Source organism: Rhinolophus ferrumequinum, chromosome 5, assembly GCF_004115265.2.
Source record: "Rhinolophus ferrumequinum isolate MPI-CBG mRhiFer1 chromosome 5, mRhiFer1_v1.p, whole genome shotgun sequence".
NCBI lineage: Eukaryota > Metazoa > Chordata > Mammalia > Chiroptera > Rhinolophidae > Rhinolophus > Rhinolophus ferrumequinum.
The window spans coordinates 33021047-33034571 of record NC_046288.1 but is presented as its reverse complement, the minus strand read 5'-3'; positions in this window follow the sequence as shown (position 1 = coordinate 33034571).

Below are 13525 nucleotides of genomic sequence, written 5' to 3'. Positions count from 1 at the left end.
GGTATTGCATTGAATCTATTATTAATTTGGAGAGTATTACCATTTTAACAATATTAAATCTTCTATCCATGAGCAACAAGATATCTAAATGGAATAATTATTTAGGTCTTTCCTGGGCATGTGCATAGCTCTACCCTTCTGTGTACTACTAAATTTCTAGGAATATGTCGGGCTTTTTCAAAGGCCCCTGTGAATATTTCATTCCCCAGTTTTTCCTTTTAAGTTTTTTGGTCACCTTATTTGTCTCTGTTGTTATCATGGTCTTAGGCAGTTGTGATACTAAACAATTGTTAATGATTGTTTTTGACAAATGTCCCTGGGGAAAAGTCTGTTCTGAGTCAGGTCAAATAAAGACAAGGCTTTAGACAGGGTTTTCCAGGGAACTGCCAGAAATGTCAAATGGCAATTCACTGAAAATGGTTCCAAACCGATTCTGTCCCCTCTAGTAGATGCTAAACTGCTGGTTTTTACTGTGAGTGCTGTTTGTTTTCAAGGCTGTTGTGTTGCTAGGGAGAAGGTGTAGGAAAAGGGCAAGTCAAAAATCAAGAAAGCTCACCGTGCTAACTGAGATTCAGCTATTTTTTGATAAATAAATGCTCCTCATAGATTAATTTCCTGAGTTCTGAAAAAATTGTTTTTGGCATTTTTGCCAGTGTTCCTTTTATTTTTATGGAAGAGCATCTCTTCAGAGGTCCGTACTCCACCATTCCCACTCTTGTCACTGCCTCTCTACCTCGACCTTGCCTTTCATTTTTGAGCAAATCACTTACCTTCTCTGAGCCTCTGTTTCTCCATTTGAAAATAAAATGGAGATAATAATGAATTCCCCAGAGAATTGTAAAGATCAAATTATACACACACACACACACACACACACACACACACACACAGGCTCACTGAAGAAACTACAAAAAATTACACAAATATAAGTGCATTTGCTATGCCCATTTTTAGGGAGGATATAAATTCTCTACATTCTTTCTCATGTCAATCGTAGTTCTTTAACCTTTCTGGATGTGTGAATTCATCTCATTATTTTTGATTGCTGAAGCAATTTATCACTTTAGATAGTATTGATTACAGAAAATTTCTCTTTCATCCTAGAGTTCGGAGTAGAGAGAATTGGGAAAGCTCCTTTGTCTGTAGGAAGAGGGAAAAATCAGGAATTTGAGGCAAAGAGCAGTGAAGTGATTTGTCTAAGGTTACACAGCTAATAATTTGTAGACTCGATATTGATTCCCTGGCCTGACTGACTTGCTATTTCCATTATGTCATTTGGTTTCCCAAAAGGCTAGGGAGTGGAGAGAACAGAGTTCTTTGGATTCAACTTGTTCCTCACCATATGTATTATTTCTAGAGACAGTGGGAAAAGATGGATCATTTGACCCAAAGCCCTAAGATAAGATAAAATTCTATTTTTTTAGAATTGAAGCATTATTAGCCCCAGCTTATTAAATATAAGTAAAGCACTTATTTGACTTTTGAAAAATACTGTTTTATTAGTTTGTTGTAGGCTACAGACAAGATTGAACCATGTGTACAAAGTGGACCAGGAAATATTCTCAGAAATCTGTAGCTACTAAGCTAAGTTTCCAGGGATCACTATTACTTGCTTCCTTTTAACCTATAAAGTGCAAATCATTGCACAAATAGCCCAGATAATACACAGTTACCTTTTAAGCTAGTGTGACACTTGTTTGGCCTTGATTCACTAGTCTCACTGCTTATCACTAGTGCTTTTTATGCTACTTTTCCATTATTAAGCTTACTTTATTTCCAGTTTGCTGAGCATGACTTGGAATAATTTTTTCAGAAATGCTGTGAAGGTGGGCCCTTGAATAACTGAGAATGTGTTTCTGTTGTCTTTGTGCACGAACAACACCTCAGCTGGACATAGACATGTGGACCATAAACGTTTCCCCTTTCAAGGTACAGGCTTCCCACCTACTAATAGAGTCACCACCTTTCATGAGTTCTAGAGAAAGGATCTGTGTAGCTTACAGAAGGGACTGCACAGAAAGCCTCGGGCCCTGGTTTAGGTGTTTAGATGCTTCTGAGGATATCCACTGGTATCTTTTAAAAGTCTACTAAGGAGTAGTGACTCTGTACTGGAGGGTGTGGGAAGAAGACTAGAAAAGGGATCAATTTCCTTAGCAACACGAGAAAAGACCCATCAAATAAACTGACCTCCATTTATTGCAATATCAGGTTCAAAGTTTTCCTAAGTGCAAAGATCTGAGGGCCAGGCCCCTGCCAACAATGGATATGGCATGGAGGCTGGGGCCCAGTCAGACCCAGGGGAAGATGAAGCAAAATTTCATTAAGCCTTGCAGTGGACACTCCAAGGCCAATAAATGTCAGGATAATTTAATAAATGTTCATTTCTATGGCATAACCAAGGCATATGGCTTACCACACTGCACTGTAATAATAATAGCTAAGATAGCTATTGTATAATCATTATAGCTAAATGTTTATACATATTAATTCCTGTACTTCTCACAGCAACTTTAGGAGGTGATAACTATTATATCATCCCGATTTTATAGATGAAAAAACTAAGGCAAAGAGAGGACAAATCGTTTGCCCAAGGTTACAGCCTTAGCAAGCGGTGGAGCCACAATAAAACTGAGGCCAACGTCAAAGGATTTGCTTCTCCCCACAACACTATATTGACATAATGACATAGTACACCTTTATCAGCATAAATTTCTTTAAAGTTTTACTATTGTATTATCTGTAAAAACGAGTTTACTGATTCGGACTATAACAGATATTGTAGGAAAATGTTTCATAAACACATTGAGTAGACTTACACTTTTTCCTTTGAGATAATTGAAATACCTTTACCCAGGTTCAGCTACTTCTGCTACCTGCCGTTACATCGCTCTTCCCCCTTTTGTAACTACTTCTGTTACTTGTAAACACATTTCTTAAAATTACATGTACTGTGAAGGAGTTTAGATGATATAATCACTCAGGTTTCTTCTAAGTCTCATGCTGTGATCCTGTGAGAACTGTTGTTAAAGAAAGGTGTTATGCCTATTAAAGTTATCAAAATAAATGGAAGTGATAAAAAAATATATTGAATATGCTGAGGGAAAACAGGTGCAGTCATATATCTCGTATATTACATAGTTGTTCATTAAATTTTTTTTCTTGAAAGCAGTTTGAACACATATGTTTGTGTATGGTTGCGCGTGCATAGACATAAAAATCTGGTATTGCCACTTTTAGAGGATTATGTCACTTAGGAATGCTTTGGGACATAACAACAACAACAACAAAAAAAAAAACTTGACTTACAGTGGCTTAAACACCTCGGGGTTTATGTTTCTGGCCAGCAAGAGGTCTACAGGTAGGCGGTTGCTGGCATGGATATAACAGTCCAACCCTGTTCAGGATGGACCTCTGGGATACCCTTGGCCTTTCTTGTTTGGTTACAAGAAAATTGCCTGTGGCAGCCACAGAAATTCACCACTCAGAGTCACCTTTCTCTGAGGAAGGAAAATTGGCTGACAGCCTCTGTTGTCTGGAATACCATGGTGTTCACGCTGACTGCTCCCAGCCAGTGACCGACACAGCGGGGGTTGTAGTGCAAGCCCATTCCTGCAAGATGCTGTACAGACATTTGTAGGACAATTGGCAACATTTGAATAAGGTCCATAGATTAGAATACAGTAGTGAATCAATGTTAATTTCTTGACTTTGATCACTGCACTGTGGTTATGTCAAAAAATGTTCTTATTTTTAGAAAACATACACAGAAATGTTTAGGAACAAGGGGACATTATATCTTACAACTTACTCTCAAATGGTTCAGAAAAAATGTATACACAGAGAGAAAACAAATGGTAAGGTAAACATGGTAAATGTTAACATTTGGGAAACCTGGTATACAGAAATAATTTTTTTTGGCAGCTTTTCTGTAAGTCTGAAATCGTGTCAGAATAAAAAATGAAAGCATGTATAAAAATACTCTGAGATTCAAACTAGGTCCCATAATGGTTATGAATTTGTGAGATTTTATGCTACAAAATACAGGGAGAATGGTACATTGTGACCGGTTTACCCCATCTTGTATTGTACTTCCTTATCACTCAGAATAAGGCCATGCTAATTTATCTATAGCCAGTAGTAACTCACTACTTCTTCATGAAAATTAAAGGACAAAAACCAGTTTTTAAAGCCCTACTTTTACAAGGGGAAACCTGTAGGAAGCAGGATTTGGTCTTTCAGGTGTAACTCTGCTGATGTGTCTGCCACACCGATTCCCTCTTGCTCGCCCTCTGACCTTAGGTCCAATCTCTGGGTCTGCCATTCCAGCCTTAGTTCCCGTCTACTGGCGCCTTTAGTCTTAGTGCTATGTGTTTGCCCCAGGACTAGGGCACTGCAGTCCCTCTGCATGAAACTTCGGTTCAGATTGTCTCTTTGCTCATGGTATCTCTTGTTCCTTAAATAATTCCCTTGTCTGAGCCTGGACCCTAGAACCCGCCACTGTCTCCGGTCCCTTGGCTCAGCAAGCTTTAAGCCATACTACCCTCCCCTTCCCTAACTGATCAGAGATAAAACCCATTTGTTTATTTATCCCTTCAACAAATATTTACTAAGAGCCTAGTAAGAATCAGGCACTTTCTTAGGCCCAGGACAAAAACAGAACAAAACTATGTGAAACCTGGATTCCAACAAAGGGAGGCAGAAAACAAAATAAACAGGCCAATATGTAGTTTGATAGATGGGGATACAGTGCTACAGAGAAAAATACAACTTGTTACGGAGGCTGTGGGTCCAGCCCCAAGGTGCAGTGGATGGGATTAAGAAAAATCAGGAAGTGGAGGTTCTCTGTGAATCCTGACAGGTGATCAAAGAATGCTTTTCTAATAGGAGGAAAAAACTACCTATTATATCAGATCAAGCTGGCACAAGCGGTTAAGTTCTTTCCAAGAAGGAAAATAAGCAACATGTATGTGGACCTTCTTGGAAAATAGGTGATGTGATCTTTTGGTAGCAAAGATAAGTACCTCGCTGAGAACTGGCATCCTGATTTCCAGCCTGGGTGGCTTGTGCACAGATAGGAGATGAATAGGGAGGTTCCCGGGACTGGGAACCTCTAGGGCATAATCTGTTCTCTTCACCTAGGCTGAGTTTACAAACGCATTTACAATGTCGCGAGGGTGTTCCATCCAGTTCTAATCAGTTAGGTACATGCTCTGTGTTAGAGTTCGTGTGGTAGCGTTTGTCTGGTGGCATTTGGACCTAGGAGCTGCCATAAAGGAGGAAAGGAATGCAGCTTCTCTGCTAGTGCCCCTCCTGCCTCGGCCTTACCCCAGCTCAGACCCTCAATAACTCAGAGATGTCCTTAAATTCCCCAAGGCCCCTCTTCGTGCTCTACCTTCCCCATAGCAAGAATAGCAGAGTCTGCTCCAAAATCTATTCTTTCATGGCAGGAAATCTCAGCAGCAAAATAATCTGGTGAAACCATCTCATTCTTGGCTGTTCTCAAAGTTGAGTGGACACATCAGTCACCTGGGGAAGTAAAATGGTGATTCCTGGGCCCCAGGCCAGATCTACTTAGCATACAAGCAGAGGATCCAGGTAGCTGATGTGGTCACTGAAGTTGGAAGATCCATGCTCTGTTCCCTCCCTGGGACTTCTGAATGCCTTAATAAAACAAGCTCCTGTTTCCAAACGTTTCTTTGAAGGAGAACAGGACTTTATTGGGGGAACAGTGTGTACTTGCAGGGCTGTTTTTCCAAGTCAAGTTGTTGTCCTTTCAATCTTAGTTGTGGAGGGTGCCATTGCGGGCGTTGAACTGGCAACCTTGTGGTTGAGAGGACGCACTCCAACCAACTGAGCCATCCGGGAGCTCAGCGGCAGCTCAGCTCAAGGTGCCATGTTCAATCTTTGTTGCAGGGGGCGGAGCCCACCATCCCTTGCAGGACTCGAAGAGTTGAACCGGCAACCTTGTGGTTGAGAGCCCACTGGCCCATGTGGGAATCGAACCGGCAGCCTTCGGAGTTAGGAGCATGGAGCTCCAACCGCCTGAGCCACCGGGCCGGCCCTCCAAACGTTTCTGATGACAGATGCACCTGAGGCCTTGTTAAACAAACTCATTCACAGTCCCCATCCAAACATCTGAAACAGAATCTCCAAGACAGAGGCCTGGGAATCTGTCTTTTTAATCAGCCCCTTGTATATATATATATATATTTATCATCAGAAAATTCTGAGCATGTTGCTCTGGCGGCCTACCTAAAATAGGTGATTTCTGTAGCTAGAACAGGGAGGCTGCCATTGGAGTCGCAGAGAACACACGTCATAGATCAGCCGTAGGAGGGCTACCCCTCGATTAATGTCCAGTTCCAGCTCAATCTCCTGTGGCCAGTTAGGATTGGGCTACGTGGTATAAAATACGATCATTTATACCCTGGAACGAAATGTCAGCAGGTCTGGAATCAGTACAACAACAAAAAGTGAAGATGTGACCTAACTTCTGGGTAAAGGCTTGAATGGTGTTCAATTTATTGCAAATGAAATTGGAAATTCCAATATGAACAAGGCAAGAAATAATGTGAACTATGGAGAGTTTAAGCTGAAAACTTATAGTGTAAATACATGTTATAGTCTGAGTTTTCAGTGGCAGCTTGTGTGTTCCTCTTTGCTGGAACTGTCTTAGGTGGATCACTGATCTTTGGAACCAGTGGAGCTCTGCCCTTATTGGCACAATTGCTCAGAGGGAAAGGAACTAGATATGTTATAGAAAATTTGATTCAATATTGCTTTCCCCATAAAACTACTAAAAATAATTCTTATGAGATAATCATCTCTGGATATAAGCTTAGAACCCACTTCTGCCCCGTGATTACCTGGTATGATGCAAAGCTGTTGGGCCCCGTGGCATGTCGTGTGCTCCTCTAGACCACAGATTCTCCAGCGTTTTGGTTTTAGGACCCTTTTACATTGTTAAAAAACTTTGAGAATCCCAAAGAGCTTTTATGTGGATTATATTTATTGACATTTACTATACCTGAAATTAAAACAGAAATCTTTAACATTTTAGTTTCTTTATTAATTTTTAAATAACAGTAAACGCATAGGTTAAAATAAACATCTTTCAAAAAATTGAGCAATAGAAGTATCATTGTTTTACATTTTTGCAAGTATCTTTAATGTCTGGCTTAATAAAAGATAACTAGATTCTCATATCTGCTTCTGCATTCAGTCAGGTGTGACGTCACATGTCATGACACCTCTAGAAAACTCCACAGCATCCTCATGAGAAAATTAGAGGGAAAAAGGCCTCACAGACTCTCTCGAAGGGTTTTGGGGGTTCCCAGATGTCCCCAAACCACACTATGAGAACCACCTCTCTAGATATTGCAGTTAGTAGAACTGTAGCTTAGTCCTTGGAAACCATATATTTTTTTTCTTCTAGAATGTAAACAATCTTTTGTTTGGCTCTTGTAATATTCTTAGTCTCGAGTTTCATAACCTTCTCCATCCCCTCGTCAAATTTATTCTCCACTGCTACCAGCATCTTAAAATAATGAGACATTTATTGAGCAGTTACTACATGCCAGGTCCTAGACTAAGTACTCTACATATGTTATCTCCTTTCCTCTTTCTACCAACCTGCGAGGTAATAGAAAATACATATTTATCTGTCCCAGTTTCTGGCACAGAACTCCTGAAATCCTTGTAATTTCCTAAGTGATGAGGACAGTAAGAGCATCTCTTGTTCTAATATTTGGTCTTTGACCATGGTCAAAATTCCGAGGATATCCCTTGGAATTTCCTGGGTGATAGCAGTGTCTTTTGTTCTGGAGGTGACTCCTGGAGGGCTGCTGGGTGGGGGCTGGTCACCGAAAAGGCTAAGCCATGATTAGAAACTTCGAATTTTCAGCCCCACCCACCATTCTCCAGAGAGGGGAGAGGGGCTGTATATGGAGTTAATAATTGGCCATGCCTACGTGAAGAAGCCTACATAACAGTCCTAAAAATATGGGGTTAAGGGAGCTTCCAGGCTGGTGAACACGTGGAGGTGCTGGGGAGAGGCGCTCCCTGAGAGGGGATAGAAGCTCCACGTCCCTTCCCACATACCTGGCCCTACGCAGCTCTTCCAGCTGGATGTTCATCTGTATGCTTTACCACATCCTTTTATAATAAACTGGTAAACAGTAAGTACACTGTTTTCCTGCGTTCTGTGAGCTACTCTAGCAATTAAGTGAACCCAGGAAGGGAACCTCCAACGTCTGACCGATTTGTCAGAAGCACAGGTTGTCCTTGTGATTGGCACTGACATTGAGGAGAGGCCGTCTTGTGGGACTGAACCCTCAGCTTGTGGGATCTGACACCCTTTCCAGGTAGATAGTGTCGGAACTGAGTTAAATTATAGGACACTCAGCTGGCATCGCAGAGAATTGCTTGTCGTGGAGGAAACTCCCCCACATCTGGTGTCAGAAGTGTGGTAAGTGTGGGAGCAGTGTGAGAGTGAAGGAGAAACACAGGGGGAGAACTGAGGTTTTGTTTATACAACTGCAGGAGACATGCAGTGTTAGCATCCCTATTTCACTGAGAAGGAAAAGGAGGCATGGAGAAGGGCAGTGACATGCCCCAAATCTCAGAGCAAATAAGTTAGGAAACCAGGAATCTAAACGAGACTTCATGCTTTTAATTATTGGATCTTTCTAAATAGCAAGTAGCCCATTTCAAGCTCAAATATAATTTTGAAGCAAAATTGCTCATTTTATGCATTCCATGTAGGTTTTAAATTGTTTTCAGCTTTTGGAAATTCAGTTCAGAAGATTACATGTGTATTGGAAACGCGACAATTTCATGTTTTGTATTTTCCTGTGTATTTATCAGGGGTTGTTCTGTAGTTTGACTTCAGAAAGCTTTGTGTCTTTGGCTGAACATTGGTTTTGGGGAATCCTGGTCTCAAACAAATACCCTTTGATTTTTTTTGGGGGGGGAGTATCATCACTGTTGTACCCATTTTTAGTGAGTTGGATAGTGTCACCCAAAAATTCATGTTATGGAATTTCAGGATGTGACCTTATGTGGAAATAGAGTCTTTGTAGATATAATTAAGATAAGGCACAAAATGAGATCACATTGCGTTAAGGCAGGCCCTGAAACCAATATACTTAAAAAAGAGGAAAACACAGGATGACACAAGGAAGAAGGCCACGTGAAGACAGAGGAGAGATTGGAGTTACGTTGGCACCAGCCCAGGAACACCAGGAGCCACCAGTACCTGGCAGAGGCAAGGAAGATACTCTCCTAGAGACTTTGGAGGGAGCACAGCCCTGCTGACAACTTGATTTCAGATTTCTGGACTTCAGAACTGTGTGAGAAAGAACTTTCTGTTGCTTTAAACCACCTAGTTTGTGGTAATTTGCTACAGCAGCTCTAGGAAACAAACATGCCATACTTCAGCACATGGCCCAAATCTGCCTCCTTTCTATGGCCTTCCCTCATCATCTAAGGTAAAAGTGTTTCTCCCTCTTCTGAACTCCAAGAGTATTTGCTGTCTGCACTATTACGAGTACTCAGGTTTTTATTGTGTGTATGTCAGCATCTCCAGGACGAAAGTTTCTTTTTAATCCTTCCTTGAGTCTCTGCTTAGTTCCTAACTCAGTGATATACATATATTAAGCGTGTAATACATAATTGTTGAATGTGTGGTTTTCCCAGTTCTTTCTTTACACTTAATTAACCCATTCAACCAATATTTATTGAGTGCCTATGATGTGTCAGGCATTTTTTTCTTACCTTTCAGATAAAACCATGCACAAAAAAGATAAAATTCTATCATTCTAAAGCTTACTTTCTAGCGAGAATGTAAGTTTGTATATTGAAATCTGGATGCCTTAGCCTGATGCTTTAGACTACTTTCTGTAGCTTTCTCTGTCCCTGTATTATCTGGAGCCCAGTTTCCAATGCGGGGACTATTCTGGCATCATTTCAGATCTTCCTCTGCCAAGGGGTGAAGTGATTTGAGGAGCATCTCAGTTCTCTCAGAATGGTTCTTTCTCATAAGCCATCCTTGTGTCCTGAACTCCCCTCTGCCCATTTAAACATGTTTGTAAGCTGTGTTACAGCCAACTTCTTGAGATTATGTTTGTAAGTCTGGATGCAGGCCGAGAAAAACAGGAAGGCACATGCAAATCTGGGCATAGTGTTAGCTAGGACCCAGTGCTTTGGTCTAGTCCCAGACAGGTGGCTGGTGCCAATTTTGCCAGGATCTGTGGCTGATCAGCTGTCCTCCATTGCTGCCAAAATAAAGGATTCTTGCTTTTCTAAGTGGAGACAAATGCCAGGCACCAAGACCTCATGTACGGGATAAGTATGGTGTGTAGGGGAAATGTGTAGAACAAAGAATGGTATTCTCTAGTCTCATTTTGATGTTCAGCTCTGAGTAAATATGACTGATATGACAGCTAGTGTCTCTGAAGCTAATATGGAGAATGAGGGTAGGTGGTGGTGGAGAGAGAAAGCCAGGGTGTCAGTCAACCTGTCCAATAAGCAAATGGATTTTTAAAGAATAATACTTGGTTATTTTATAGTGTGGCAAAACAGCACTCTCATAATATATTACTGGGAAGAAGTAAGGTAAGTTAATACAAACTTTCTAGTGAGCATTTGGCAACATGTTTCAAAAGCCTTAAATTGTTCATCCTCTTCAATTAAGTAATTTTTCTTTCCAGGATTTTTTCCTGAGGAAATAATCTTGTATTTGCACAGAAATAATCTTGTATTTGCACAGAAAGATCTTCTTTTCAATGTTATTTATAATAATGAAAACAACACAAATATTCAACAGTACAAAATTGGTTAAATTAACAGTGCTACATCTATGTGTTAGAATATGAGGTGGCCATTAAAAATTCTATTCAAAGATGGGAAAATGTTATTAATTTTAAAGTTAAGTGAGCTGTACATGAGGGTTAATTCTGATATCCTCTATACCTTGGGGAATGGTTGAAATTTGCGATAATATAAACTCTTGTTCTCAAAGAATGTTTACATCTAATGGAAAATGTTGCAAGGCATTATTAAGTGGAAATTGGCAGATTATCAAACAGTATGTGTAGATGCATTGTAGGATTCAATAGGATTCCAGTATTGTAAAACAGACAGACAAACCTTTTTCTTTTTATACACTGAAAATGTAAATGTGTACATACTATAAAAAAATGTTAACAGGTCTGTCTGTCCCTAGGTGGTGCAAATATAGGAACTGTAGGTTTTTCTTTCTATACTTCTGTAGATTTTCAAACATTTGTTTAATAAGCATTCATTATTTTTATAATCAGCAATAAAAATAATTCAATATTAAAAGGGAGGAGCAGCATTATTTTTATAATCAGCAATAAAAATAATTCAATATTAAAAGGGAGGAGAGCCTTTTAAGAGAAAGAGGGAGAGTCAGACAGCTTTGTGCCCTGGCTCATGACTTACCAGCAGCCAGACCTAAAGTAGATTTCTTAACCTCCCTAAACCTTAGTTTTGTGTCTGTCAGAAGAAAAATATTTACCTATGTTATGGGGTTTATATGAAGACTAAACAAAGACAAGGAAGAGAAAGCTTTAAAAATGATATCTAATAGAGAGTAAGAGCTCAGTACATGTTAGTTTAATACAACTCAAGTCTGACTTCTGCTGTGGTCATGATAGCATCACCGATAGTCGATTAGGCTTCCTGCAATAAATAACTGGAAAACTAGACAAAATATATAAAACAGCTGTCTTCAGACATTGAACAATAGGCATCCAGAACTTTGATTTCTGAGACAAGAAAAGCAAATTTGGTGAACTCTCTGATTTGTCTGGCTTTCTGGATTATATAGTACAGGGAGAAGAGTTGCAAGGAGAGCCTGGCAGCCTCATTGAAATTAGGAGAAAGACATCAGAGTTTGGGGAGGTTGAGGCAGCTGGAATTTGTGGGCAAGTTACCCTAGAGAAAGAAGGTATGCAAAAAATAGGACTGTGTAAGTATTCACAGGGTCCCTTTGAGTCTTTGACCAGATACTAGACTGTGTAAGGCGAGACTCCATAGGCTGGACACATAAAACAATTACCAGAGAAAGAAAAACTACCAGGGACCTGCAAACTGAACAATAACTGGAGCTTGCAAAGGGTTGAGAGACATTCTAGTTCCAACCAGCCAGACATTCAATAGACTCTGGAAAGACCACACCTTAAGAGTGGTCTCAAGAGAAAACTTGAGAGAAAGGCAAAAATAAAGTATCCTTTATTTTAGGAAAAGCTTGAAAATAAGCCTCAAAACGATTGAGCTGATCCCCAACTAAATTAATTGCTTATGAGAATAAAGCTCAATACTTTTTAAAGAAAAACAACAAAAATCCAGACACTCAACAACATGACGCTCACAATGTCCAGAATCCAATAAAAAGATTACCAGACATGTGAAAAAACATGAAAATATGACCTTTAACCAGAAGAAAAACTAGTCAGTAGGAACAGATGCAGAAATGATGACAGAAATGATGAAATTAACAGACAAGGACTTGAAAAGATTTATTGTGAATATGTTTAATGATTTAAAGAAAGGCTCAATGAACACAATGGGAAACATGGAAAATTGTAATAAAACAACCAAATGTAATTTCTAGACCTAAAAAGCAGAAATGCATAATTCACTAGATGAGCTTAGCAGGAGATTGCACACTATGGAAGAAGAGATCAGTGAACTTAAAAATATACCCCAAAAAGAAAAGAAAAAGGTCCAAACTGAAACTCAGAAAGAAAAAGAGCTGGGAAAATAAATAAATAAATAAATAGAGATATAGATAGATAGACAGACAGATAGGCCCCAGCGGCCTGTGGGACAACATCAAACAATCTAACCCATGTAATTTGAGTCCCATAAGGAGGGAGTGTGGAAAAGATATTTGAAGAAAGAATGGCTGAAATTCCAAATTTGATTTAAAAAATATGTATTTTCAAAGAGATGCTATAAGCTCAACAAACTTCAAACAGGAGGAACACAAAGAACCAAATTGCTGAAAACAATGACAGAGTGAATATATTACTTAATCAAATTGCTGAAAAACAACGACAGAGTGAATATATTAAAAGCAGCCAGAAAAATAAAGACCGATCACTTTCAAGGGAACAAAGATAAGAATGTCCACTGACTTCACATCAGAAATAATGTAAGCCGGGCCGGCCCGGTGGCTCAGGTGGTTGGAGCACCGTGCTCCTAACGCCAAGGTCCGCAGCCGGCGAGAGCTGCCGTGAGCTGCTATGAGCAGCCCCACTGATGACGGGCGACTGCCTCAACCTGGGGGAGCGCAAGGCTCATAACACCAGCATGGGCCAGGGAGCTGTGTCCTACACAACTAGATTGAGAAACAACTTGAACCGGACTGGGGGGAGGAAGAAGAGGGGAAAAAAAATAATGTGAGCCAGAAGACAGAAACTAACATAGAAAGAAAGAAAATGTTATTTTAGAACTTTATATGTAATAAATATAACCTTTAAAAATGCAGATGAATGAA